Source organism: Curcuma longa, chromosome 4, assembly GCF_044706935.1.
Source record: "Curcuma longa cultivar G26 ecotype Majalengka, Jawa Barat chromosome 4, ITB_CL_G26_1.1, whole genome shotgun sequence".
Classification (NCBI taxonomy): Eukaryota; Viridiplantae; Streptophyta; class Magnoliopsida; order Zingiberales; family Zingiberaceae; genus Curcuma; species Curcuma longa.
In genome coordinates, this window is record NC_133864.1 from 22,378,988 (window position 1) to 22,385,263 (window position 6,276).

Here is a 6,276-nt window from a genome sequence, read left to right on the forward strand (position 1 = left end):
TCGCCATTAAAGTAAATTATCGTCACTCAATCACTCAACTCACTAATATTAGCTCTTTAAAGAACTAAGAATTGAGACAAGTCTCTGCAAACATTCTTTGACTAATTGAAAATCTCCAAGGAAATTAGGATAAAGATAGAAATTGAAGAAGAATGCAATTGCAAAATTGAAAACTTGAATTAAGTGTCGAAATAAAATTTGCCAAACTTGAATATAGGCAAAATTTATTAGAATGAAAAATTGAAAGATAAAGATACTTGAAATAAAAGCTAAAAGAAAATTTTTCAGAACTTAATCTAGGCCTGTGTCATAAATCTCGATAAAACTTAAGAGAATACTGAATTGCAAGAATACTTGAAAAAATAATGAAATTTTTTTATCAAAACTTAATCTAGACAAGTGCCGGAATTAAATCTAGACAAAATCTGAAAGAAATATGGTATTAAAATATAAAGACACTTGAAATTTGTCAGAACTTAATCTAGGTAGGTGCCAGAATTAAATCTCGGCAAAACTTATGAGAATACTAAATTGAAAGATACTTGAAATAAGTGCTGAGAGAAAATTTATCAGAACTTAATCTAAGCAAGTGGCAAAATCAAATCTAGGAAAAACTTGAAAGAAATGCGTTGAAAGATAAAGAGTAGTAAAAAAAATGCAAGTATAGAAATAATAAGGTCTCTGCACCCACCTTTTGTTGCTTCTTTTCTTTTACTATTTTTTTCTTGTTTTCAAAATTTCGGCCTCTTTTACCTTTCTTTCCTCTTTTTTTCTGAAAATTTTTTTTTTCTCTTTTATTAAAAAAAATCTCTTTTTTTATAGCAACAAGTAAATAAGAATTACAAAGATTGAAGATAACAATAAGTATCAAATGATGAACAAAATAGATAAAGATTCAAGCACAAAAAGAAAAGGATAACCAAATCGATTTAGAAAGACCAAAGCTCTGATACCAACTGATATGAACCTATGAGAGAAAAATCTTAAGAACCCACAATGATTGAAGAAGAAAGAAGGAAAATCTAAATCGATAAGAAGGATGAATAGAACCTCGACCCAATGCTTAGGAACACCGAACCTTGGTATAGAGGAAAAGGGAAGATGCCACAATCTTCGGATGGAGGTTGATAAGTCTTTGAACGCCACAAGGAGATGCCTTGATAAGTTCTAGTTCAATGAAGAATGAACAAGTGAGAGTCTCAACATGGTTTTTATTGAAAATATGCCAAAGATACATATAGGGTCGTCACCCCCTTTATTTATAGCTATAGGGTAACCTAAAAACCCTAAAAGGTCAAAAGAAAGTCCATTTAGTAAAAGTCTATATAGACTACTTAATTATTTTAAGCTTATGACATCATTATACCCCAAATAAAGCTAGAAATTGAACCTGCATATCCCTACTACATAAATATGAGACTTAAGTGGCTACTTAAGTCCATCCAAGACTTGAATTAGGTTCACTAAGTCGCATGACTTGTTTTGGTGAAACCTTCTTCAATTGTAACTTTGGCTTTCACATCTTCAATTAGCACATTAAGTGCTTCTTTCATTTTCTTAGCCTTAGCCCTTGTAATTGAGTCTCCATTGATGCATAATGGATCATCAACAACATAAAAAGTGGGTTGAGCATGATCCATATTAGCTTGTTGGGCTACTTGTTCACTTTGTTTGACTCTATCACGGAGAGTAAGCGATTTATTCAAGAAAAGAGAGAAAGTTGCATCATGGTTGCATTTTAATACATGGTATTGTTTATTATTTTCTCCTAACTTTAAATAGGTTGTCACACATCAAAAAGGAAGATTTTTAGTGCAAGAAGCACCACATATAGAATCTATATTTTGATGTAGAAAAAAATATTTAAAGTTAGGTTATGTGTGATCTGATGTGCATGTCAAGTATGCAGCTACAGGAAACATAACAAGAACAGACTTAGTAGGTCAAATGACTAGACACCAAGAAGAAGGGAAAAGCCCTAGTGGGTTAGTGAGACCGAACACTAGGCAGCCAAAATCTTGGTAGGTCAAGTGACTAGATAGCAAATAGAAGGGAAAGAGGGGAAAATTATAGTGGGTCAGCTCAACTAGACATTAGATGGCGAAAGACTTGATAGGTCAAGCAACTAGATACCAAGTAGAGGAAGCCCTAATGAATCAGGGAGATCCAACGTCATGCAACAGAAGTCTCAGTGGACCAGACACCTGGCAAGGTAAATAGTGGCAAAAGTCCGAGGGGATTTGATCTTTAGTAGCAAAACTCTAAAGCTTGATTTTGACAACATTGCCACTATTGAGCACTCCTTGGGATATTGTCTTGTAGGTTGTTTCATGGGTTGGAATCTAGAGAGAGCTGGAGTGGTGGGGATAGCAAATAGATGGAAGACACCGTATAAATTCTTTATGCACAAAAGTGGTTGGACGATCTTCAAGTTTGATATAACTACAGATAGAGATCAAATATTAGTGGGAGGGCCTTACTTCGCATTCATGTTTTTGATGACTATGCCAAGCTATTTCTTGTCATTCCTACTTGGATCCAAATACATGGGTTGCCCCTGGATTGTTGGACTCCATAGGTGCTTAGTTTGATCGGCTTGAAGGTTGGGACGCCCTTATACATAGACAAGATGACACATACAAGAGAAAGGCTTACCTATGGACGCTTAGTTGTCGAAGTTGACATGGGGGGACCAAGGGTTGACATGGTCCCAAGTACTTTGCCTACTAGAGTACAATTGGAGCTAGAGATCATATTTGAGACGATGCTGGAACATTGCTTGGAGTGTCATTGTATTAGTCACAAGCAAGGGGGGCCTATAAGCACTAGAAAACTAATGGTCAACAAGGTATAGTGGCATCACGGAATGGTCAATCAAGGTTGGCTAGAGGGAGAAATAGGTCGCAATAACAAAGGCCTAGCGGCATTGCGGCACCTATGTCAACACAAGACATAACCTCTCATGTGCAGGGCCCTGAGGCATTGATCACTGTACAAGATATTGTGTTGATTGAGACACCAATCTTGCTATTAGTATATGAGAACAATGTCCTGGCACCATAGCCAGTGCAATAGCAGGCAAGCGAACAAGTGGTGCAGGAGAAACCACCACAAGCAGGGGGTGAGCCCCATTAGTCCATGTATCATGGGACTGTTATACTTGAGAGTGTCCTAAGGCAAGCACCTTAGATAATATACTGTTTATTAGATAAATAAATCACTATTTGAGTGTATATTCTTTATGTATCTGATTATATCTTAAACTCAATTAATGAGGTCCACAATACAATATATAGCATGAAAGAAATTGTTATTAGATACAATTAGTGGGTATCTCTACATGTGTAATTGTACGTATTAAAATATTTTCTAGTCGATAAATTATAGAGATTAGACATCATTGATTCTGTAAGACTAGCATATATTAGACTTCTTGGTTTAACCAAGCAGTCGATCCTAATTGGTTGGAAACATTAGGATGCTGATAGTTAACATATCGATAATGGTTAATGGTAACTAGTTCATCGGATATGACCTGCCATGAGACTTCATGTGGTTCTATACATGTCTATAAAGATCTCATTGTACCTCAAGTACAAGTTTCCTTCAACTTTGAGATATTCAAGTCATCTTGGTCATGGAGACTTATATTTTGACATTCTAAGCAAACATCTCTTCGAAGGTGTGAACCTGGGATGATTGGGTATAAGTCGAAGTGCTTGAAAATGATTGAGTAGCCCATAGAGAATTCACCATTCCTTTATTAGGAGACATATAACCTATGGTTACTTGTCAGGATTGTTACTCGTAGTCTTGGGTCAAAACAGACACACATCAAGAAGATGGTCTTCTTGAATAGATGTTTGAGTAATTTGAATTCTCATAACAAGAAACTACTACTTGACCTAGGTGTGATGTAGTTATCCTAGTAGGGATTGACATATAGACAATGTTATGAATTAAGCGGGTATAAGATGAGTGAAAAGAACGCACGAACAACTATAGCTGCTGAAGGACAAAGTCCATGGAAATATCCACCCAAAGTTCACTAGGAATTGCTAAAGGTGTGTATACAATCCATGAGGTAAAGATCTAGATTTTGCTTGCCTACATATGATACACTTCTCACAAAACTTGACTACATCTCGTTTCTTGTGAGGCCAAAAGAAATGCTTAACCAAAACTTCTAGAATTTTTCTTACACCAAAATATCCTATTAGTCCCTCAACATGAGCCTCTTGGATTAATACCCTAAAAAGAAACCCCTCATGCCTATAAAACTTCCCAAATGCAGCATATTCACAAATTTCAAATACATTTCCAAAGTAAGGATCATTAGAATATAGATCTTTAATATATTCAAAACCTAACAATTTAGTGTTCAAAGTAGAGTTCAAGGTATACCTTCGAGATAAAGCATCTGCAACAATGTTTTCCATATCTCGTTTATACTTGATCACATAAGGAAATGACGATGGACTCCACCCATTTTGCATGACGCTATTCAACTTACTTTGCCTGTTCAAATGTTTCAAATGTGCCCGTTATACAATCTGTTAAAGTTTGGCTATCAAAAACATTCTCCATGAAAGACATGAGAGAAGCAATCTATATCCTTGGGATTAAGATCTATATAAATAGATCGAATAAAATTGCATGGTCTTTCACAGTCTACATACAAGATAAAGTACTAAAACGATTTAGCATGGAAGAATCGAAGAAAGGCTTGATTCCCATGAGAGATGGTATTCACCTTCAAAGTCTATGTGCCCATGCATACAAGATAAAGAGAATTCACATGGGCCAGATCTCATATGTATCACCTATATGATCAATCATGTATTCTATGTTGTTATGCACGAGACCCAATGTATCATATGCTCTGAGTGTGATGCATATCAAGGAGCTGATCGTGATGCACATCAGATAAATGATCATTTCACTTCTAGAATGTCCAGGTACAAGACTTCGAGCAAAGCGTTTCAAGGAAGCACTAAATGCACTAATAGAAGGGCATTTTACTAATTATGAAAAAGAAGAAATCTAGATAAATCAAAGTATCAATCAAGGGTGGATTAATGTGAAGCTTATCCATTGATACATTAACTTGCATGATGGAATGCGTACTCATTCTTACCTTAAATGAGTAAGAGGACTAGTTTGATTTGAGTTGCTAAACTATTTAATTGCAAGCATGTATTTGTACTCTTAATTACTTGCATGCATGTATTACTCTTAATGGCTAGTGAATGTTTTGTAAATTACTTCTTCCCACTATATAAGAGAGGGAGTACGTTTATGGAAAGGACAATTTTTGGGTGAATCTCTTGTTTGTATGATCTCTTATTTCTTGAAAAAACTTTTGAAATTATCGAGTTTGTCTTGTAGCATTCAAACCTCCAAAACTTATCACCCTTGTGGTATGGCATTTCTTTTCTCCGTAGTATTTGGTTTGTTCCATCTCTTTGTTATGGTTCAAAGCTCAAACTCTTGTCTTCTAGTTCTTGGGGTTCTATCCATTGATTGTTCTCAAGTTCCCTCACAATTGTCAGTGGGGTTCATGTCATCTGGTATCAGAGCTCGGTTCGAAGGCAAGTTTTAAATCTATCAATATATCTTTCCTTGTTGCTCTACAAAAAAAAGGCATAGTGAAAAAAGTGCAGCAAAAAAAAGAGGCACTGTTAAAAAAAAGCTCATAAAAAAAATAAAAAAGTTAAGTTAAAGTCAAAGTTTCAAAAAGTAGCTTCAACAATTCATTTCCTGTTTTTCCACTTACTCTCATTCTTTTATTCTTTTCCTCTAAATTTCTATAAGAGAAGTTGCTTGTTCAAAGTCAAAGTTTCAAAAAGTAGCTTCAACCATTTATTTTTTATTTTTTCCTCTTAATCCTCTGCTTTATCATTTTCTCTTAAATTTCTACAATCATAAGTTTCTGTGGGTTCTTTTGATTTGTTACGTAATATTCCAATTTGTTCTAAAGTTTGATTAAAAACTAAAGAGACATTATCAAGTGAGATCTTGATGGAGTCAAACCAAGTGAACAAGTTGCTCAATAAGCTAATATAAATCATGCTCAATCCACTGTAGAAATTGAGCCTACATATCTCTACTACATAAACATGAGACTTAACCACTATTTAAGCCCATCCAAGACTTGAAATAGGTTGACTAAGTCGCATGACTTGCTCTTAATCAAACATTTTTCAATTATAACTTTAGTTTTCACATCTTCAATTAGCACATTAAGTGCTTTATCTTCTTAGCCTTAACTCTTGT